The 24,266-nt window shown below is 36.6% G+C and overlaps 1 protein-coding gene across 9 annotated transcripts in view; it reads left to right on the forward strand.

Annotated features, from left to right (window-relative positions):
- Positions 1-24,266, forward strand: part of prr15la (proline rich 15 like a) — a 62,943-nt gene that overhangs the window by 22,394 nt on the left and 16,283 nt on the right. For 2 of the 9 annotated variants that reach the window (XR_012398606.1, XR_012398641.1), the window contains 4 exons: positions 5,152-5,263; positions 8,201-8,340; positions 14,131-14,379; positions 18,126-18,229. The gene's annotated coding sequence lies outside the window, so the exon portion shown is untranslated. Of the gene's footprint in view, positions 1-5,151; positions 5,264-8,200; positions 8,341-14,130; positions 14,834-15,450; positions 15,631-18,125; positions 18,230-24,266 lie in introns of those variants that run through there. The other 7 variants (XR_012398608.1, XR_012398612.1, XR_012398609.1 and 4 more) reach the window with 6 other exon arrangements.

A 24,266-nucleotide genomic window follows, 5' to 3' on the forward strand; every position in this document is an offset into this window, starting at 1 on the left:
TTATGTAGCAGTAAATAGTGAAAACTGATATTTAACATCCACTCTGTAAACTGTTCCACACTTTTACAAGGATTGTTCACCCAAAAATAAACATTTACTCACCATTTTACGCAGCATCAAGTAGTTTTTATTATTTTCCATTTTCTGTTAAAGAAGACATTCTGTAGAATATTTTGAAACCAGCTATTCACATCTGTACAAAAAAACAAGCGAACAAATACTTTGAAAGTCAATGGCTTTCAGTTTCCAATATCAGGTTGTTTGCGGGGTCCTAAAAAGTATTAAAAGTTCATTCATTCATTTTCTTGTCGGCCTAGTCCCTTTATTAATCCGGGGTTGCCACAGTGGAATGAACCGCCAACTTATCCAGCATGTTTTTTATTTACGCAGTGGATGCCCTTCCAGCCGCAACCCATCTCTGGGAAACATCCACACACACACTCATACACTACGGACAATTTTAGATTACCCGATTCACCTGTACCGCATGTCTCTGGACTGTGGGGGAAACTGGAGCACCTGGAGGAAACCCACGCGAATGCAGGGAGAACATGCAAACTCCACACAGAAACGCCAACTGAGCCGAGGTTCGAACCAGTGACCCAGCAACCTTCTTGCTGTGAGGCGACAGAACAACCTACTGCGCCACTGCATCGCCCCACAGTATTAAAAGTTGATAAATCAATTTAGAGAAACTTAAGACCCTTAAAAAGTCTTAATGCGGTTACAAGGTGTTAAATGTTGCATCATTTTTGATTATACAGTTGTATAATTATTGTTGTTTGCTAAAGTTTGAAATTTTGGGATGGTGTATAGTTTATGAATAGAAAAAATCTTGCTATACTTGATGTCACACTGCTTTGTTTACTGCAGTAACGAAGGCAGCACTATTATTTCTGCTGTTCTATAGGCTACAAACATAGTTCAAACATAGTTTGTTTGATTATATACAACATTTTATTCTTTAAAAATTGGGAAAATTGATTTATGTATGGTTTGCTTGCAATGTTTTCTGAATTAAGGAGTGATAAAAGATTCTCAAAACCCCTTTAGTTAACAAATCTTTACATTAATATGTTTAAAAAATGTGCTATATTTTTTTTAAACTTAACTTTGATCATGAATTCTGAATCCTAAACAAAATGTTAAGATTTTTGTGCTGGAAATGTATGCAAATTAGTGATTGTTTAATTAAATAAGTCTAATTAAATAAATAAGCCTCATTTGCACATTTAAAAGACCTTGTAGGAAACTTTTGCGATATATATATATATATATATATATATATATATATATATATATATATATATATATATATATATATATATATATAATTTTCAAAATTTAATGTAATCAATCAAGTGGTAAATATTGTTATAAGAATGAGTTAATCTTACCATATTCTCCAGAGTTTTGCTTTTATTTAACTTTTCATTCATTTATTTATTTATTTATGAAAAGAGCATAAAAAGAGACCAAAAAACGTTTGAACGCAGGCGCCATCATTAGCAGCAGGCTAGCGCAAAAAAAAAAAAAAAAAAGGGGTAAAATTAATTTCCATATTTTAAAGACATGGCATGGAAAAAGGTGACACGGTGGCGCAGCAGGTAGCACATTCGCCTCACAGCAAGAAGGTTACGTATTTGAGCCTCGGATGGGTTCTGTGTGGACTTTGCATGTTCTCCCCATGTTGGCTTGGATTTCCTCCGGGTCTAAAGACGTGGTACAGGTGTATTGAGTAGGCTAAATTATTCTTAGTGTATGTGTGTAAATGAGTGTGTACGGATGTTTCCCAGAGATGGGTTGTGACTGGAAGGGTATCCACTGCGTAAAAGCGTGCTGGATAAGTTGGCGGTACATTCTGCTGTGGTGACCCCAAATTAATAAAAGAAACAAGCCGAAAAGAAAATGAATGAATGAATGAATGGCATGGAAAAATGTAATTTAATTGTTTCTGGTATGGTCTGATACCCACTTTATATTGTATCTCAGGCAGGCAGTTTTTTTTTTTAAGAAATCAGATCTTTTTAGTTAATTTTTAGTTAGTTGAACATCATACAATTATATTGTCCCACCAAAAAACTTAAGAATTGAGTTTGAACAGTTTGAATAAGCAGCAATATTATTTTTTTAGTTTGCTAGTAGGGAAAAAAAGAAAGTCTCGACCCTTACTTAAATACGTTAACATGGCAAAATAAAAGGCTCAGCATGTTCTGGTTCACACAGACTTTAATATGCAGTGTTTTTTTCCCACAAATTAAACAAATTTTGACCGAGTACTTAAAATTGTTAGGGCATCTGCCGCATAAATCATATGCCAGAGTAATTGACGGTTCATTCCGTTGTCGTAACCCAAATAAATCAGGAACTAAGCCTTATTTGCCTTATTTGTATTTAAAAACAAATGTGCACAGTTTACCCCATGTAATTCATTTTATAATTCGAGTTGTTTTTCGGATATCTGACTAATGCTGAATCATAAAGTGAACAGATCTCAGGTCAAATGCATCTAACAGAACAGCTTCAAAATGAAGTATGGCTGGAAAGTAAGAGAACTTTCCATGCAGACTATTTTCAGAAGTCCTTTGCCAATGCATAAATCTCAGCTTTTGATTATTTTAAGCATTCCTCGGCGCGCCATTCACACTAAATGGTGTGAGTTACATTCCTGCGTTTTGGAGGGGGGAAAAAGGGCCCCAGAAGGGCTTCTTCCATTACTTCTCATTAACTGCGGCCCCTGTGGCTGTTGATGTTACATTTCGCTTGATTAAGCGTTTGTCATTTACACTTTCATCAAGCATCTCTGTCAGCCTGCGATTCTGTTACAGTGTGAACATGTGGGTTGTCGTCAGTTTGCGTTTTTCGTGATGAATGACTTTTATCAAGTGACCGATCCAAACAGGCTCAGTTCAGCCGTGACCGTCTCTGTAAAATGTTATGAGTTGTTGTGACAGTTATCGTGTCGTGTTTGTGATTTTATTGCATAGAGGCAATGAAAGTCAGTAACTCGAAATCAACCTGACAAGCTGAGTTTTAGCAGATGAAGTTTGGGTGTTGAGCTGAAATGTCAGTTAAAAGCTGCTGAATGGCAGGTTTACCGTTTATGTACTCTTGTCCAGAACTTTGGCATGACATGAATATACTGGAAGGCCCCTTTTGTTTCTGTTTTTAAAGGTTGTTTTAGATTATTATTATTATTATTTTACAATAGTTCATTTATTCATTCAGCTTAGTCCCTTTATTTATCAGGGGTCGCCACAGCGGAATGCACCACCAACTTATCCAGCATATGTTTTACATAGCAAATGCCCTTCCATCTGCAACCCAGTACTGGGAAACATCCATACACACTCATTCAGACAAATACACTATGGCCAATTTAGTTAACTCAATTCACTTATAGCGCATGTCTTTGGACTGTGAGAGAAACCGGAGCACCCGTAGGAAAACCATGCCAACACAGGGTGAACATGCAAACTCCACAACTGACCCAGCCAGGACTCGAACTAGTGAGCTTCTTGCTTTAAGGCAACTGTGCTAACCACTGAGCCACAAATATAATTATTGGTATGATTCATGATTTTCAAAGTTTATTTTGTTAAGTTTTCATTTGGTTTTTGTGTTGTTGTTTTTTTAGATTTTAAATTATTTTAAAATAAAGTACAGGTCTTGGCTCTAGGTATGATTGACTTTTTTATATTTTGTGGCATTTTGGATTCGTTTTATTTTTAATTTTCGAATTAAATGTAATTAATTTTGGGCAGTGCTGTGGTGCAGTGATTAGTGCTGTTGCCTCATAGCAAAAAGGTCACTGGTTTGAGCCCCGGCTGGGTCAGTTGACATTTCTATGTGGAGTTTGCATGTTCTCCACATGTTGACGTGGGTTTCCTCTAGGTGCTCCGGGTTCCCCTATAGTCCAAAGAACATGTGGTATAGGTGAATTGGGTAAGTTAAAATTGGCCATCGTTCATGTGTGTGAATGAGAGTATGGTTGTTTCCCAGTGATAGGTTGCAGCTGGAAGAGCATCCGCTGCGTAAAACATATGCTGGATAAGTTGACGGTTTATTCCGCTGTGGCGACCCCCGAAAAGAAAGTGAATAATGAATTAAATAATTTAACATTTTAACACACAAACACATATATATATATATATATATATATATATATATATATATATATATATATATATATATATATATATATATATATATATATATATATATATACACAATAGATTTTTGAAAATAATGATTTTTTTTTGTAATAACTGTTAAGATTAAATATGTTGGAATTTCATAAAATTCCTTTTACAGCATCGATGTTGTAACGTAATTAAAATGCATTCAGTTAAATAGACCATCAGGATCAGCAGGCTAATGTAAAAACTCCATTGAATATACTGGGGGAAATACTGAATAGACTGTGGGGGAAACTGCAGCACCTGAAGGAAACCCACACAAACACGGGATGAACATGCAAACTCCACACAGAAATGCCAACTGGCCCAGCCGGTACTCGAACTAGCAACCATCTTGCTGTGAGGCGACTAACCACTGAGCCACCAAGCCACCTAGTTTTACATTTTAATAATTATATTTTTATATTTAAAAAAAAAATTGCTTGGAAATTTGGCAATTTGTAAATGGTAATTTTACAAATGTAATGATAGTAATGATTTTTATATTTAAAAATTATATAAACAACATCTTAGAAGATATATCAGTGTGATGTCTTATTTACCATGGCAACTGTTTGAACAACAGCTTTGAACACAGACAGAGTCAGTGCCATATTTTCTGGCCAGATGACTGTATGATGCCGTTGTAAGAACCACACGTGATCGCTCCCTCCAAACCCTTGTTTTGTATTTCCCAACAAGTCTTGATTAGTTAGACTGAGTTAATTGCTGGTGGATGAATGTTGTGTGTTACAGCGACAGATTCCAGCTTCTCCCGGTGCTTCCCCACTGCTGGAGTCGAGCAGCAGAGCCTCGTGCTAATTCTTCATTGTGTGTCAGTGAGCAAATGAAAGAGCTGCTTGTAATACCCCTTAAAGAGGCTTTTTATCTGTCCGCGACTCCCGAGTGCTCTCTGTCTTTCTTGCACTTTGTCTTTCTGACATTTTTTTCTCCCTCTCTCCTTCCATTTCAGACAGCTTTGCACAGTTTGTCTTTAGATAAAATGAAATGACTTGCTGCGGACGCTGTCAGACTCAGAAGAACATCTGTCCTGCCTGGAGATCCTGATTTCTGACCCCTGCCTGGTAAGATACACACTAACACACAAACACACACACACACATTCATACATTTATCTTTATGGGGACTTCCCACACAATGATTTTTTATTTTTGACAGACTATATATTCTAAAATGTAAATGTAAATCTCCCTACTCCTAAACAGGAAACAATATGTCTTATTACATTTTAGAATTACTTATATTCGGTGTGGTTTATAAGCCATTTTCCTCATGTGGACCAAAACATGTCACCACAAAGTGCAAATTTAATTTACTGGTAGTGCTACACTTATGAGGAGATTTGGTCCCCACAATGTATGAAATACAAGACACACACACACACACACGCTAACATTCATTTATTCCTTTTCTTTTAGCTTAGTCCCTTTGTTAATCAGGGGTCACCACAGCGAATTGAACCGCCAACTTATCCAGCATATGTTTTATGCAGCGGATGCCCTTCCAGCTGCAACCCATCTCTGGGAAACACCCATACACCCTCATTCACGCACATACAATATGGCCAATTTAGCTTACCTAATTCACCTATAGCGCATGTCTTTGGCCTTGTGGGGGAAACCGAAGCAACCGGGGGAAACCCACGCCAACATGTGGAGAACATGCAAACTCAACACAGAAATGCCAACTGACCCAGTCAAGGTTTGAACCAGCCACCTGCTGTGAGGTGACAGCGCTACTCATTGCGCCACTGCACCGTCACACACCAACACATTAAACATAATTGTAATAACAATAAATAAAACAAAGTGTAACAATTTACAATGCTATTGGTCAGTTTTTATGTCCGTCTGTGAGTTTTTCAAGTAATTAACCAATGAAAACTACTTATGAGGACCCTTAAACTCTATTACCCTTTTAATAGTCGTTCCACCTTAAAAATAATGTATAGTTTGTCCAGATAAGTTTAGAAAAAAATTGTTTTATTAAATATATCTACTGAAAATGTCCCTCTTGTGGGCAAGTGACAGTTAAAGAGTTACACGTCATAGCTCCGCCCCTCCTCCATTTTGAATGTCTCGTCGAGCACGTTGGATCATACCTGAGAGATCTCAATATGAGGGTAAATTATGAGTTGGTTGTTTGAATATGTTTTGTCTGTTATTGCTTGTGTTTTTGAATTTGAGGGAGGGAAACGATGGTCTTAATCAAGCATTTGCCATTTAGTCTTATAATTGTTTATAACTTGAATTTTTGGCCAAATGTGTTTGAGGATAGAAAAAAATTTGAGCCTGCACATATCTACAGACAATATAACAATAATATCAATATGATAATATCATCTATCATCTAGATCTATTTTGATTGTCAAAGCCATATAATCAGGGGCTTCATGATTAAAAAAACCCTGCAATATGGAGTTTTTCATTGTGTTATAGAAATGCATAAATTTTCTTTAGGTTACTTGAATTGGTATATGAACATGGACTTTTAATTTCAGTCAGCCAGCCCCAGGCTTCCGGTGAATTGCCATCCCATACAAAATCAATGCGTTTAAGATCTGATTTCTTTAAAAAAAAAAAACAGTGCTCTTCAATGCCTGGCTGAGATCCGATACAAAGTGGGTATCAGACCAAACAAGAAGCACTGCGTTAAATTATATTTTTTTGTGCCATGTCTTTAAAATATGGAAATAAATTTTACCTGCTGCTAATGATGGTGCCTGCATTTAAATAATATTTAGTATCTTTTTACGCTTTGACAACCTAATGGATGCTTAAGTCTATTTAATTGATTATATTTGAATTGCATTACAACATCAATGCTGTAAGAGGAACCTTATGAAATGCAAAACAGACACATAAATCTTTCACCGGAAGTTCACAATTGGCTGAAAAACATTAGCTGTGCATATTGCCCCTTATTGTTTGTAGAGTAAGTGAGCCATTTATATTGTTGTTATTATTATTTATTATCATTGCTATTAATAATTAATCCTTTAATTTAATCTTAATCCTTTTATTTTATTATTTTTTTATTATTATTATAATTTTTTTATACAAAACACTGTATGCCACAAGTCAATTTATGTTGACTTAGTATGATTATAAATGAAAAATTTTGGTACTTTTATGACAGAAAAAACAACATTAATGTATAACATTTTTCTTTTCAATTAACATTTTATCAGCCTGATAAGTGTCTTGAACTGGGATTTAATTGAATGGATTGACAATAAAGCACCTCAAAAGCCAACTATTAATTTATTCATGAAGATGAAATTACTGAACCTAAACATCGACTGATAAATGTGTATGTATACAAACACAATTATAACAGAAACTGAAAACTGCTTTCAAACCATCCCAATAAACTGCTGCCTTGTGACTCAGCGAAAGTCCTATAAATCCACCACATCCACGAAACATTCGCTTCTTAAACAGCCGCTTAATAAAACCGAACATCAATAACTTTTAAATATTTATCTGATTAAAATAACATGCAAAATTACAAACTCGGATGAGTCTCAATGCATCAATGAAGCATCTCTTCAAACATCAATGGCGCAAATCTTAATATGATTAAAAGAACATTATCATGACAAAAACATCAATTTGTCAAAATAAGGCCATCAATACTTTGGGCAAAAATATCAATGGCTTAAATACAAAGACAGATTACAGGCCACCAATCTTGCCATTGTTTCCAGACTTAGAAAAAAAACCATCAGTTCTTCAATATTACGTTATTTTACATACAATTACAGAGCCAATGCACACATTTTTAGTCAGTATATTCCACACAAATGCAATATCCAAAAGGCAATTTTCACATAAGATATTGCTTTCTTTTCAACACGTGTTTGCTAAAGCCACATTAATATCTCAGTTGGATAAATTTGGAATAAACAGACAGAATATCACTCTTTTTTTTTCTCGTCATGCACGCTCACAGACGTCCGCACACACTCTGATGCAGTGTTTTTTTGTGTGTCTCTGCAGGAGGAGAGCGGCGCTGTGTGCTGTAGAGGGGAGATAATGGCCTCTGGCTCCTCAATCTCTCGCTGTAATGTGTTTCTGACGCCAGCGAGTGCCTGCGGCCCCTTGGGAGGCACAGGGACGACATCATGATGGAGTGTCAGGTGCTTCTGTCTATGTGTGTGTGTGTGTGTGTGTGTGTGTGTGTCAGTATGCATATCAAACAGCTCCATAATGATATCTGTTTTCCTGCCAGCCGCTCTAGACTTTAGGGACCACCTTTGCTTTCTCTGTATTCCAGTTGCATGCCAATGTGTAGGTGCCCAAGTGTACACATACAGTCTAGTCTGTTTCATTGATCGCTGTTGTTTTTTTGTTACCGTTTGGGCACCAGTCGGAGTGGCATGGTGATGGTAACCATGGTAACTGGTGCACTGACCAGCGGCGCCATGGTTGGTTATAATCACCACCAGCGCCACACTTGAGGACATGAGCAGTGTTAAAGGGTTAGTGGAGCCGCTGATGGTTTTCATGTGACAGGAGTGAGTAGCGGTTGAATCGGGACAGCTTTATAAATGTGGGTGGTAAGTTTTTTTTTGTATGTAGAGGGGAGGATTTTGGGGAGGGAGAAAAGGATTTGTTTAGAATGTGTTGCAAGTCGTGAACCTGCATCTCCCACATGATACTTTCCCAGTTTTTTTTTGTGGGCTGTATTTCCCCCCCTCCTCCAACAGATTAGAATGTAAAACAACTTTATTATTAGTGTATTACATTAATTCATATAATTATTATTTAACATACTATTATTAATATACGCTCACGTTATTAGGTACTCCAGTCCAACTGCCCATTAACGCACATTTCTAATCAGTCAATCACATGGCAGCAAATTAATGCGTTTAGGCATGTAGACATGGTCAGTATGATCTGCTGCAGTTCAAACCGAGTATGAGAATGAGGAAGAAAGATGATTTAAGTGACTTTGAATGTGGCATGGTTGTTGATGCCAGACGGGCTGGTCTGAGTATTTCAGAAACTGCTGATCTACTGGGAACAACCATCTCTAGGGTTTACAGAGAATGGTCCAAAAAAGTGAGAATATCCAGTGAGTGGCAGTTCAGTGGGCACAAATGCCTTGTAGATGCCACAGGTCAGAGGAGAATGGCCAGACTGGTTTGAGCTGATAGAAAGGCAACAGTAACTCAAATAACCACTTGTTATAATCGAAGTCTGCAGAAGAGCATCTCTGAACACACCACATGTCTGACCTTGAGGTGGATGGGCTACAGCAGCAGAAGACCTTACCGGGTGCCACTCCTGTCAGCCAAGAGCAGGAAACTGAGGCTACAATTCACACAGGCTCACCAAAATGGGACAATAGAAGATTGGAAAAATGTTGCCTGGTCTGATGAGTCTCGATTTCTGCTGTGACATTCAGATGATAGGGTCAGAATTTGGCATTAACAACATGAAAGCATGGATCTATCCTGCCCTGTGTCAATGGTTCAGGCTGGTGATGATGGTGTAATGGTGTGGGGGATATTTTCTTGGCATACTTTGGCCCCATTAGTACCATTTGAGCATTATGTCTATGCCACAGCCTACCTTAGTATTGTTACTGACCATGTCCAACCCTTTATGACCACAGTATACCCATCTTCTGATTGCCACTTCCAGCAGGATAATGTGAGCACCTTTGGGATATGGTGGAATGGGAGATTTGCAATATTCCTTCATTCATTTTCCTTTCGGCTTAGTCCCTTTATTAATCTGGGGTCGCCACAGCAGAATGAACCACCAACTTATCCAGCATATGTTTTATGCAGCGCATGCTCTTCCAGCTGCAACCCATCTCTGGGAAACATCCATAAACACTAAATCACACACATACACTACAGACAATTAAGCTTACCCAGCGCATGTCTTTGGACTGTGGGGGAAACCGGAGCACCTGGAGGAAACCCACGCGAACATGGGGAGACCATGCAAACTCCACACAGAAACGCCAACTGACCCAGCCGGGGCTCGAACCGGCAACCTTCTTGCTGTGAGGCGATTGTGCTACCCACTGTGCCATATATAATAATATATGCATGTTGCATATGCAGCTGTTCATTGAAATTAAATGTACATTTTTAATATTTATTCTATGATTATAGAAATTACAGATATTTATCTTCATTTCTTAAATATTTTAATTGCTTTAATGTTGTTAATTAGTCATAGTTTTTTAAATATTTTTTATTTGTTCATTATTTTGTCTTCAGTTTACATTTTTACTTCATGAAAATGAGAAATAGTCCCACGAAAGCAAGCTAAAATAGTTTTGAATGCCCCTTTTGATGCCATTCTTTGTCTTTCCAAAATGACCACCAGTGCTCCACAATTCAACAGCAACTTCCCCATGGCTCCATTTAAAAATACATGGTTTTCGTCTTTGGTCAATGCTCAAAACAGGAAAAAGTTGGCATAAAATCATCCACGATGTAGCGTCTCTCTCTCCCTCCCTCATTCTCTCTCCCTCTGTGTGTGTGTCAAGAGAGAGTAGTTTACAGCCACAGGGTCAATCTCTGTGAACAGCGAACAGAAAGGGAACCCCTCACACACACACACACGCACACTCTCTCTCACACATAATTCACAAAGACGGATCATTCACAAAGAGATATTTCACTCTCCTCCTCGTCTGCCAGGCCTACGGCGTCTCTGTAACTCAGCCGTGTGATTGACGGCAAAGATGGAGAGCTGAAAAAGCAAGCCGGACGCGTCAGATCATCCAGCATGCTGGAAAACCAGAGCGCCTGACTGTTATTGTCATGCAGACATTAGCGAGACATTGAAAGAAAGATCAAAGAAGGCCGGTGTGACCGTTATCTGATCACCGCACTGTTTGTCTAATGTCTAATGTTACAGCAGTTACAGGTCGCTGAGTCACACACATGCACACTTCACACCCACACGGGCCTGTCAGATAGATATCGCTGAAAAGACCCTCAACGAATTTACAACGTGGACATCAAACGCCCCCAAAGACAGCTGTCTGGCATGCTCACCCTGTACCTGTCACTGGATGAAACACACATACAGTTGAAGGCTAAATTATTAGCCCTTCTGTGAAATTTGAATAGTTTTTCAGATATTTCCCAAGTAACGGCAAACAGAGCAAGGACATTTACACAGTATCTACAACTAATATGATAGTACTATTTCTAATATTCGTAATGGAATAGATGCAGTTTTGAATTTCCAGGTCAACATTATTAGCTCCTTTTAAGATTATTTTTTTCGATTGAACAAACTATTGCTCTCCAAAAACTTGCCTATAATATGCCTAGAATGCTGCGCGGTAAAAAAATTATCTGAAAAATCTTAATGACAACAAATATTTTTATGTTGCTTTAACTTATTAATAAGTTGATCAGGTTTAAAGGTATACAAAGTTTATTTTAACATAATTAGTCAGTTTCATTTATGTAAGTTCAGATGAAATTTTTTTTAAATTTGATTCAATAAAAAATGAAGGCAGCAAGAATGTTTTTTTTTTTTTTTACAGTTTAGTATCTTGCAAAATAATTAGCAAAATATTATGTACTGTCAACATGGCAAAAACAAAAAAATTTTCAAATGTTTCAAAATGTGTTGACAAGTTAATTCTCAACGTTAAACAGCACTTGGAAACATTTAAAAAAGAATTTTTGCTACACCAGATCGCTAATAATTTTGATTAAAACTGTGTACAGGCCCAATTTTAGTAAGAGTTGCATTAATTTGGTCAAGTATAGAAGGAAGTTTGGAAACTTTATCATAACTTAATATTGCATTTTTAGGTTTTGCTATGTTTTGATATTGAATTTATTTTTGCGATGGAAAAGCTGCATTTTTAGCATTGTCAGACCAGTTTTTGTGTCGCATGGTCCTTCAGAAACCATTCTAAAATGCTGATTTAGTGCTCAAAAAACATTACTTATTAGTAGGAGTGTTGAAAAAGATTGTGATGCTTACTTATTTTTGAGGAAACACTAATACTCTTTTTGATGGATTGAAAGGTTCAAAAGACAGCATTTGTTTGGAAAAAGAAATATTTCATAACATAATAATTGACTTTACTGTAACTTTTTTACACTTTTCACATTTACTGTTAATTCACAATTCCGTGAAGAAGCTTATTTTTCTATTTTTTTCTCAAAAAAAATGCTTGACACTAAACCTTGAACAATATATTTTATTCTGTTAATTGTATTTATTTTAATACTATATAATAGAATGGCTATATCAAAAGAAAATGTCATACTGTTAACAATATTTTGTATGGTTTGTAAATAATAATTAGCAAAATAATTCATGCAGTAATACATTAGAATCTTGGAAAGAAAACTACATATGAGTGAAGAATGGCAGATGTTCTGCATCAAACTAATCTAGAAACTAAACTACAAAATGAAAAGTGATTTTACATAATTTATTTTACTTTTTTAAAATAGCTTCTTTAATTTTGTCATGTTTTAATGCTTGGGAAAAAAACTAATATATTAGAGTATATCATAGAATAAATATATCAGTAGAAAATGTCATACTGTTAACAATATTTCGTATGGTTCGTGAATAATAATTAGCAAATTAATGCAGTACTACATTAGAATCCTGAAAAAAGACTACAGATATGTGAAGGATGAGATGTTCTCATCCTTCTCATCCATGAGATGTTCTGCATCAAACTTAGTCTAGAAATAAAAAAAAAACCTACAAAATAGAAAGTGATTGTGCATAACTTATTTTACTTTTTAAAATAACCTATTTAACTTTGTTTTAAAATGCTTGGGAAAAAAAGTTTTTGGCTTTGACCCTAATATATTATTACCACTATCATTATAATATCTCAAATATAAGTCATTTGGTATCAACTTTAGCTTAGATAACTACTCAGCTATTTCCCAATACTGGGAAGAGTTGGCGGTTCATTCCGCTGTGGCGACCCCTGATGAATAAAGGAACCGAGGGAAAATGAATGAAAGAATAGTTTTGACTTCAACTGTATATAGGTGCAGTTTTAGTATGTGTAGCATTTATTTGATCGAGAATAGAGGGAAATTTGTAAATATTATTATAATTTTATATTGCATTTTTACAATTTGAGATGTTTTGAAATTTACTTTTATTTTTTTTAAACTGCATTTTTAGCATTCTGATATTCTGATTTGGTGCTCAAGAGACATTATTATTATTATAAGTATTGAAAAAGGTTGTGATGCTTAACTATTTTTAAGGAAACTCTGATACTCTTTATGATGGATTGAAAGGTTCAAAGGACAGCATTTGTTTGAAAAAGAAATCTTTCTTAACATTATAAATGTCTTTACTGTAACTTCTGATCAATTCACGTTTCCGTGAAGAAGTAATTTTTTTAAAATAAAATAAAATTTATTTTCCAAATTAAATTATTGAACAATAATTTAAAGTTTAAAACATGTTCTGGATAAGTTGGCGGTTCGTTCCGCTGTGGTGACCCCTGATGAATAAATGGACTAAGCTGAAGGAAAATGAATGAATGAATGTTTTTGTTAAAAAGAGATGTTGGTAGATATATAAATGAGAACATTGTTGATGTGATACAATCACATCATGTTCATACTCATCTTGACCAATCTTAGCACAGTTTGAGATTCTAAAGCGAAAACAATTGCATTCAAAATTTAAAAAAAAAAATGCAACAATTCAATATTTGGTTTCCTAAGGGCTTGTTTGAGATTTTCATGCAAATAATTGTTTTAATGAAGTTTGTGTTTGAACATCTCACTTCAATGAAATATATTCCACAAAATCCTTTAGATACCACCAAAGTACAATTAAATAAAGAGTCTTCAGCTCTCCAGTAATTTAGGAAGCCATTTATCATAACTCTCAAGCCAAGCTCATGAGAAACGGCTCTCAAACTGTTTTTGCATCGTGACTTTCAGCAGAATGAAACGAGAGAAGCCACCCAGAAAGCGATGACCCGCTGACCCCTGTGGTAATGCCAGCCTCCAGGCGAGCTGACTTCACACCAGCAGATGCACACAGCTCTTTCTGTCCTGCTCTTCAGCTGTCCAGGATCTGGAGCCATGGAGAGAGAAGAGCTCAAGGACGGGGACAGCAGAGCCGCCGCTGCAGCCCTGCGGGCCTGTTCTGGACTCCACTGTCAGCCATGATGGACAGCTGCTGCCCAGGTATATCAGGACAAGTGCTTTATAGGATAATGTAGGCGGCTGGTGTCCTGGTTTCTGATTATACATGCACAACAAACCCTCTGCTGTATGCAATTAAGTACAAGACCAACAAGATTATACAAATATATTCATAACAGCCTTGGTGTCCACTATAATTTAAAAGTGTTAGTGCCCTATGAAATCTGTTTTATTTTTTCATTAAGTTAATTAACCCCCCCCCCCCCCCCCATTTATTTTTTTTTGTAAATTAAAACAAAGATGATATAATACATTTATTAATACATTTAAATGTTCTTGCATTTAAAAAAATCTAAATATTAAAAAATTTTAAGGATTTAAGATATTGATGACTGTTAAACGCGTCATAACAGGCTTGTGAAAAGGGTCCATAGCATGAACTAAAACTAAAAACATGAAATATATTTAGCAACAATTTATTCTAAATTTTACATTAAAAAAAAAAAAAAAAATATATATATATATATATATATTTTTTTTTTTTAACCCTCTAAAATGTTTTTAAACATTTGTTTATCTTATTTTAATTTATTTATCATTAAAAAAAATTCCATTTCATTCTTTTTTCTGGACTTTATAGATAAAATGTTTTAGGACTCAAAAAGAGTGTAACTAAAGTCATGAAACAACATCAACCATGAAGATTTAACAATTTCTTAATCAATTTACCAAAATATTGTATGAAACCCTTTAAAATGTTTTTGTTTTGTTGTTTTGTACATGATATGCTGTAAAGATAGCTTTTCTCACATAAAATAGACAAATTCTGGTAAAGTGACCCTCAGATCAAGCCTGGAAATAACCTACAAGTGGATTTGTCCTCAAATAGTAAGAGGAACATGTACAAAACAGATTTTATATAGTAAACCAAACTGTGTCATTTATTGACACAAACATGCTGAACCTCTATATTTCTTTCATCCATATATCCCATACAGCAGACTTCATATTTCTCTTTCGGTTTGATATTCACGGGACTAAAACAGTCTCCTTTATTCTTCTAAAATTTGTCAGATTCATTTTTATTCTGTCTTTATCTAATTCCATTTTAAGACTGGATTTCATGATTGCAGTGGTGTCGCCTCACTGCAAGAAGGTCGCTGGTTTGAGCCTCGGCTTTGTCTTTTGCTGTTTCTGTGTGGAGTTTGCATGTTCTCCCTGTGTTCGCGTGGGTTTCATCCAGGTACTCCGGTTTCCCCCACAGTTCAAAGACATGCGGTACAGGTGAATTGGGTTGGTAAATTGTCTTTAGTGTATGAGTCTGAATGAGTGTGTATAGATGTTTCCCAAAGATGCGTTGCAGCTGGAAGGGCATCTGCTGCGTAAATCATTTGCTGGATAAGTTGGCAGTTCATTCCGCTGTGGCAACATCAGATTAATAAAGGGACTAAGCCGAAAAGAAAATGAATGAATGAAGGATTTCATGATTGCATCCACGTTTTTTGGATTACAGTGATCATAAACTAACTGAGCCCAAGCAGAAGCATGTGTGTGTGTGTGTGTGTGTGTGGAGCGAGAGTTTGACAAGCAGAGGAGATTCCCACTTTGTTGCAAATCTCCAGATGCCATCACCATGGCTACATCAGGCTGGGAACCCAACCTTTGACCTCTCAAAGGGTCACTAAGTGACCCCTGCTGTTTGTACAGAGAAACTCCTCAGTGACGAGCGGAGGGAAAGACATCTGGCAATGCGTGTGTGTGTGTGTGTGTGTGTGTGTGTCTTGCAAATTACTGGGAATAATGGGCAAGTCTTAACTCTCAATAAGAGTTTTGGACATTTACAATGATAGAGTGGGGGTGTTTGAATTTTAATGCTGTGCGAGTGTCAAAAATAAGTAATATTAAAACGTCACTTGTCTCCATTTCTCCGATCTGACACCCCAGATTATGTGGGGTGAAAAAGTCTATCAAAGCGCTATTTCTTTTATACTCGCTCACTTTTCCCTTTTCCATATTCATTTAACATGACATGCACTTTTTTGTGCTCTCTTTGTCTATCTCTCTCTCTCTCTCTCTCTCTCTCTCTCTCTTTCTCTATGATGCCTACATTCTTGATGTATGTATCTCCACCTCTATTATTCTTTCATACTATTGGACATTTGTAGCCACACCCAATCCTCTCTTTCACGCAACACTCTCTCTTTCTGTTTCATGATCAAATATTAAATGATTTAAGAAGGACCATGTGACCCTAAAGCTTTAATAAGGAATGGTGAAATTCAAGTTCTGCTAATTCAGTTTTGCTAAATTTCTTACCAACATATGGAAGTATGTGTGGGTTAAATGGGGCATTTATTCCAAATGATTTTTTTTTATGTGTTGACCATTAATTTAGGTAACAAATTTATTTTAGGGGCCTAAAAGCTCTGAAAACTTTTGAAAGTTGGCTTTAAAAATCAAGCGTTTTAAAACACATTTTTGGTTACTTTGCAATCTGAACAATTCTGGTGGACTACAGGACCAAGTGTTTACATGCATTGCATTGACTAGTGGGACAGAATGCAGAACTCTGACAAAGCTGTGATCTCTAAATAACACAAAGCAATGTTTCAGTATTTAGTACATCTTGGTCTTGTTAACATTCTTTCAAACTGTATTGAATGTTGAAAATATGATATGCTTGTATTACAGACTAATATTGGCCAGAATGCCTTAAACAAAGGAAGAGTAATTAATGATAATCACTAGAAGTTTTTTTTTGTGTCAAAGAAATAATGTTTTCATATGATTCACTGATTGATATTTAGCTTTTGTCAACTTTGTGTTTTTTAAATCTCAGTATTTAAATGCTGCTGTTTGTCATCACCATAGCTACATAAATAACTTCTAATTCAATTAGTTACTGTTTATCTATTATTAAATCACTTTACATGCATGCTGACACCCAAGTTTAAATATTTTTCGTGGTAGATAAATTAAAATATTAGCTTGAGCAGTAAAAGCAGCTTTACTCTAGGTTCATATCTTGTAATCTGTCATGTTTTCAACTAGTGAAGAGGAGTAGAGGATCTTTGCTGCAGCAGATGAACAATATAGTCATTACAGAACTACTCTATATTAGTATAGTATACGACAACTAAGGAAGAAACCAAATGAAGGCCTAAATAGGTGGTTAACTGAGAGACCCTAAATGTTGTTTTAACTGAATGAACATGATTAACCAGTTAGAATCCATAGAAACAGGCTAGCAGGGAGGAAATGGTATCATGAACAAAATTCAGACAGGAGCGTCCGAATAAATCAAAATGCATCTGCATTCTGTAAATAAGTCTGCAAACTGGACTGCACAGTGGTGCAGTGGGTAGCACGATTGGTCGCTGCAGCAAGAAGGTCGCTTGTTCAAGCCTCGACTGGGTCAGTTGGCATTTCTGTGTGGAGTTTGCATGTTCTCCCCGTGTTCGTACGGGTTTCCTCCAGGGGCTCTGGTTTCCCCCACGAGTCCAAAGATATGCGCTATAGGTGAATGGGTAGGCTAAATTGTCCGTAGTGTATGTGTGTGACTGAGAGTGTATGGGTGTTTCCCAGAGATGGGTTGCAGCTGGAAGGGCATCCGCTGCGTAAAACATGTTGGATAAGTTGGCGGTTCATTCTGCTGTGGCAACCCTTGATTAATAAAGGGACTAAGCCGAAAAGAATATAAATAAATGAATGAATAAACTAATGTACTGGATTACAATAAAATCTGCTGTTAGACATGTAGACTGGAATGACTTTAAATTTTTTTGCAGGGAGAACATGCACACTCCACACAAGGCTCGAACCAGCGACCTTTCTTGCTGTGAGGTGATCGTGCTACCCACTGTGCCACCGTGTCGTCATAGAACCATTGCTTGTAAGTATACAAATCACAATGTAGCCTTTATTGCTAAAGGTGCAATAGGAGATTTTGGAAAATGCTAACGTTAGTCTGATAGCAACCCATCCTGCAAATCAACATGCCTCCTAAATGCACAGTGTATAACATCACTTAACATTCATTCATTCATTTTCTTTTCGGCTTAGTCCCTTTATTAATCTGGGGTCGTCACAGTAATATGAACTGCCAACTGGATAGCATAACATAACATAACATAGCTCCAGCATATGTTTTATGCAGTTGATGTCCCTACAGCTGCAACCCATCTCTGAGAAACATCCATACACTTGTTCACTACGGACAATTTAGCTTACCCAATTCACCATGTCTTTAGACTTGTGGGGGAAACCGGAGCACTTGGAGGAAACCCACACGAACACGGGGAGAACATGCAAACTCCACACAGAAATTTCAACTGACCCAGCAGAGGCTCGAACCAGCAACCTTTTTGCTGTGAGGCGACAGCACTACCTACTGCGCCACCGCATCGCCTTATAGTAGTTAATAATTACAATACCAAACTGAAAACAGAAGGCAGGTTGTTAATGCTTGCCTGCCATCCACGAATGTGCCAATAACAAAATCCTTTCTGCTTAAACAGGCTGTGCAGAGATAAGCAATTACATATTTTGACAGGCAGATAAGATCGTAACATTTGTTAGGACAAACTTTTCTTGGTCCCACATGTTCCACACAATATTAAAATGCACATAAATAGATTTGGACCACTTCATTTGATGATTGCTCTCAGGAATGTGATATGGATAAGTCTTTATGTCTGGATATGTCTATACAACTATTTGTTTATACGACTTTTCAAAGGTAATTGTATTATTTGCTTATAATAAAAGCTGCTCCAAATTGCAGTGAAATTTAGTGTTAAGCTTTGGTCTTGATTGACTGGCAGGCTCAGAAGGAGCCCGGGGCTTTACAGGCCACAGGGCAATAGTGCATGATAATATACAGAGCAGAAACACGCGGGAGTCAAGCACAGCCCAAACACACATCCTGTCTGCTGCAGGAGTCCCAGGTGCTGCAGCGTATCACATTTCCTCGTTCAGTCCCCAAAACGCTGCCAGTCCATAAGCGAAAGACCCCGTCTGTGTGTGTTTGAGGCTGATACAGCGCATATGGCTCAAACGATCTGGCAACTCTATTTATTACACACAAGAAGTTAAATTGAGCTTTATGAAGAGTGTGTGAACATACAGCTCTGGCAGCGGCCAAACACCGTGACGTTACGCAGGCCTGGAATTTCTATATAACATAGTTAGTGGCCATTTCTCTTTCAAGCGTGCTGAATTGAGCTCTGTCAACTGGTGTAAGAGGGAGAAAAATGAAGTTTTCCACATCTTGATCACTGCCATCTTCAATCACATCTCATTGGACAGCCATAAGGGAAGCCGCATTTTAATTAGACATATTAATTAATACAGCTGTTAGAGTCTCGGTCCAGTTCCCATTACCATCAAATCATTTCACATGCTCAAACTAGAGTTCATGCAACGTTGAGTTGTACTTTTTGTGTGTGTGTGTGTGTGTGTGTGGTGTTTTTATCTCGCTTTCCAGGTGTAATTGGCTCAAATTAGTTCCAAACTCACATGAGAGTTTCCTTAAATCTTATTATTGTTTGTAGCCAGATGAGTTTCATTAATATCTAAGCATCTCTCTGGAGTTTTGGTCCCAAGAGCTCTAATGCAATAAAGCATCTTTAACTACCATCTGCCCTGAATTATGGACTAATTACCTAATAACCTCCAACACAAATGAACAGAGTATAATGTTGTAATGTTTTAATGCAGCACCTGCGTAATAGTGTCAACCATCTAGATACTGACAGCTGTAAACGTCTGCACTTCTGCCGGTAAAGCACTGTTGCTTTAGTGAATGTTTTTTTTTTTTATGTGAATGAGTGATGCTGTGTTTTCACACGTGAGACAGATCTTCTGCACTTACCGTAGATAATTCAGAGCGCACGTTCACCCCGTCACTTTATTACACACTTTATTAAAGCACTCTGACCAGAGATGAGAGGCTGCAAAATCCACACCATTATTTTTCCTAATGTCTGCGATCTATCTCTGTGTTGTAATGCTTCCGCAGAGGATTCAGCTGAGTGTGCGTACAGTAATTGTGTAATGCTGAGCTTTATATATTTATATGCATATAATGATACATGAAAATCTAATTAAATACTTTATTAAAAAACAACACACATCTGATATAAAGTATTTAAAGCAATGGATATTATATAAGAATAATATATTTAAATGACTGCACTGTGCAATAATACATCATAAAAATATAGCTTTTATTTTTTATTTATAAAGCTCGACCTTACAGTTAAACTTACTCCATACACACTCAGTTAATCAACTCTTTATTGATTAAAAATAAGAAAAATCCACATTTTTATCTACATTAAAAAAGTTAAACAATTATATTTAAATTGTAATATTTAAATATATATTTAAAATAGTATTTTACTGCATTTTATTAAAAATATTAATGATTTTTTGTTATTAAATATACAAAAATATAAAGTTTAAATATTTTTAAATAAAATAAAACATCAAAGTATAAAAGGCAGACACTGTGGGTCCAAAGACATGGGTGATTTAGTTACGCTAAATTTTTCTGTAGTGCATGTGTGTGAATGAGAGTGTATGGATGTTTCCCAATGATGTGTTGCAGCTGGAAGGGCATCCATTGCGTAAAATATATGCTGGATAAGTTGCCTGTGGTGACCCTAGATTAATAAAGGGACTAAGCCGAAAAGAAAATGTATGAATGAATAAAACAAAATAAAAATAGTCTATTGTAATGTTTTTTAAATGTTATAATATTAAATAACATATTACTATAGACTATTTAAATAAAAATTATATTTTTTATATTTATAATGTAATATTTAATCATAATAATGATAATAATATTCTTTTCTTAAATACATTAAAACTACAGTGATTTGACCAGCTTAATGTACATAAGATTAAGTCTTTCATTTTCACTATTATATGTAATATATGTAATATGTAACAAACATCACTGTGCGAAGGTGACATCTTGGCAGTTCTTTGTCTATGCAAATTCTGATTGATACACGTCTGATACACTTGATACACTTCACGTGTATGCCCAGCTGTGCAGATCTGCTGTGTGTGTGTGTATGTGTGTGTGTTAGCAGCTGAGCGAGGTGAGGTGTATAAATTGGGCTGTGCTGATGTATGTGTTTGGCATTCTTATGGTAATGGTGTCAGATACCATGTAATGAATTCATTATACTGCCTTATTGCACCCTCATCTGCAAACAGAGAGCCACCTAGGGACATACTGTACCGCGTGTGTGTGTCAGTGATGTCCGTGTGCAAGGTTAGTTGAAAATTATTACACGGCATTAACGTTACTAATAAGATAATAATTATCTTGCTTTTGTTTATGTAGGTTTAACTATGGGAACATTTCATTTTATTTAACGACAAACCGTTTCAATGCTCAAATGTATTCAGTCAGCTTCTCTGGCCTTTTAAATGGTGATCAAACCGAATGTCTTTGCAGAACCTTGTAGGATTGAAATTATGGCTGATCTGCTCGGCTTGCCCTTGTTACTTTAGTTATGAAGTATTGGTTGAAACATGAGAACAGCTGTGCAGCAATAAAGATGTTTAAATAAACATTTGATTTTAATTTCTGCTATGGAAACTGAGAGGTTTAGGCTTTAAGATTTTTTCATTTATTTCTGTACCGATTAACGTCCTGCACTGCAATGCGTATTGCTAATTATTACAGTACTATATACAGCTATTCATTACTGTTAATGATGATGGTGAGGACAATGGTGGAAAAATAATTTGCCAAGCAGAGATGAAGGTTGATGGAGATGTAGGTGCACAGTATACTGTATACTGTAAGGCATCATTGACAGAAACAACCCCCACTAAATATACACAGCAGTGGCCAATCTGGATGATATTTCTTTTGTAATTGTTTGAACTACCTCTGACTTGACTATGTGGTTTCTGCAGAGCTTTACTTAAATGATTAAATAGTAACAATTTTGACCAGAAGTACGCTACAATAATCAGCAAGAAACATTTATCATCAAACAACTTCCCTTTTTGGATGCAAAGATTTTTATTCCAGAATAAAGCGTTGTAACGTGACCTCAGTGAATGAGTGTCATTTGATTATGATCTACAAAAATGTAGATTTTTAAATAATTTGCAGAGGAATAAAACATTAAGGACAAATTTTTGAATCATAAAATGAAAGTCAACAGCTTTTGGTCTTGGGGAGTAAAAAACAAACAAACAACAACTACATGTATAGGCAAAACAAAATTAAACCTGTGACTCCTGATGATAAACTGGGGTATATAGAAGAGAAATAATTGGCCTGTCGAAGATTCTAAATCAAATGTCTAAAAAAAGGCTTAGTTTTAAGCAATAAATGTTTTTGTGTAAACATGAACAAATTAAATGTGTTTGTCTAAAAAAGCATGCCTCATCAGAAGACTTGGATTAACCTGTTCAAAGCATGTGCACACATATGTTTACCTCTTTATTGATTATTGTAAGTGAGTTTTAAATGACTTTGCAGATGATATTTAAAATAAAATCATAATTTTACAAAGATATACACATTCTTAGAGGTTTGCAAAAACACAAAGGTAAGTAAATACATCCGAATTTTAATTTCTGAGTGAACTACTTGAAAATCATTGCCAATAGTATTTCCAGTTAATTTAACACTGTTTATGCATACTTCTGCAGTAATAAACAAACATACATTTGGAAACATGTTAGATAGGTCTGACAAACAATAAGAAAACCAAGTGCTTCATGTTTGGTTCTAGTCTCTTTGCAAACTCTTTACCTCACCAAACGCAGCATCTCCTTCCCTAACTCCTGCTCTGCTTGGCTTCATATTTCTCCATTACGCAGCTTTTTAAACACCTCTTGTACTGCTATTAGAGAAAAAAAGAAGCCGAAGAAGAAGAAGTTCTGCACTATTTATCCCGTCAGACTATCAATCACTGTCGCTCTTGCTGCCCCGTCTTGGGCGCAAAGACAGCGCTGCGCGGCCAGCCATTTGTCAAAGCGGCCCCGGAGGCTACGCATGGCTGTGTCCGGGGAGGACGGCCTGTCGTCGGGCCGCCGTGGATGAACGAAAGCGCTATGCAAATTAGCGGCTAATCTGTGGCGGAACACAGGCGCGCCCGGCTCGCAGGTTCCATTACTCCTCTTTAGCTCGCTTGATTATGATTAAACTGATGCCTGCCGATCGGTTTTAACCCTTTTGCCCGCCAAAAAAGCAGCTCATTGCGGATGCGTCGGCTTGGCTGGAGGCGCGTGGAAGATGAACTGTCTGTTTATATAAATAAACACGCTAAGTTTGAGTCACGACGGTTCCCCACAGAATCAGCAGTTTAGAGTGAAACTTCTCTTTTTATGCGTGTGTTAATGGGGTAACCTTATCAAAATGAGGAGGGATTGGTGAAGGAATGGCTCAGGTTTGTGTGACTGTATACTTTGCAGCACACAACAGTGTTGAAGTGATTTTGTTTGTCCAATGTGTTGGAGAAATACAGCTTAAAAGCTGAAATTTAAATGCTAGGCTAGTGTATCATGAATCTAATTTAGCTTGTTTTTTTAACAAGGGTCGAGATATTTCGCCCAATAGTGAAAAATGGTTGTTAATTTGTTTGCTGAAGACCAACCAAGAGGTTATTTCTTTTAGACATTTTCTGTGATTATGCAACATCAACTGCTTTTGGGGCCCTAAAAGTCAAAATAAATAGATAAATGAATAAGGGTGGCGTGGTGGAACAGTGGGTGTTATTGCCTCACAGCAAGAAGCTCACTGGTTTAAACCCCAACTGGGTCAGTTGGCATTTCTGTGTGGAGTTTGCATGTTCACCCCATGTTGGTGTGGGTTTCCTCCGGGTGCTCCGGGTTCCTCTGAAGTTTAAAGACATGTGCTATAGGTGAGTTGGGTAAGCTAAATTATCCGT

The sequence above is a fragment of the Danio rerio genome, chromosome 3 (genome assembly GCF_049306965.1).
Source record: "Danio rerio strain Tuebingen ecotype United States chromosome 3, GRCz12tu, whole genome shotgun sequence".
In the NCBI taxonomy this organism is placed as follows: Eukaryota; Metazoa; Chordata; class Actinopteri; order Cypriniformes; family Danionidae; genus Danio; species Danio rerio.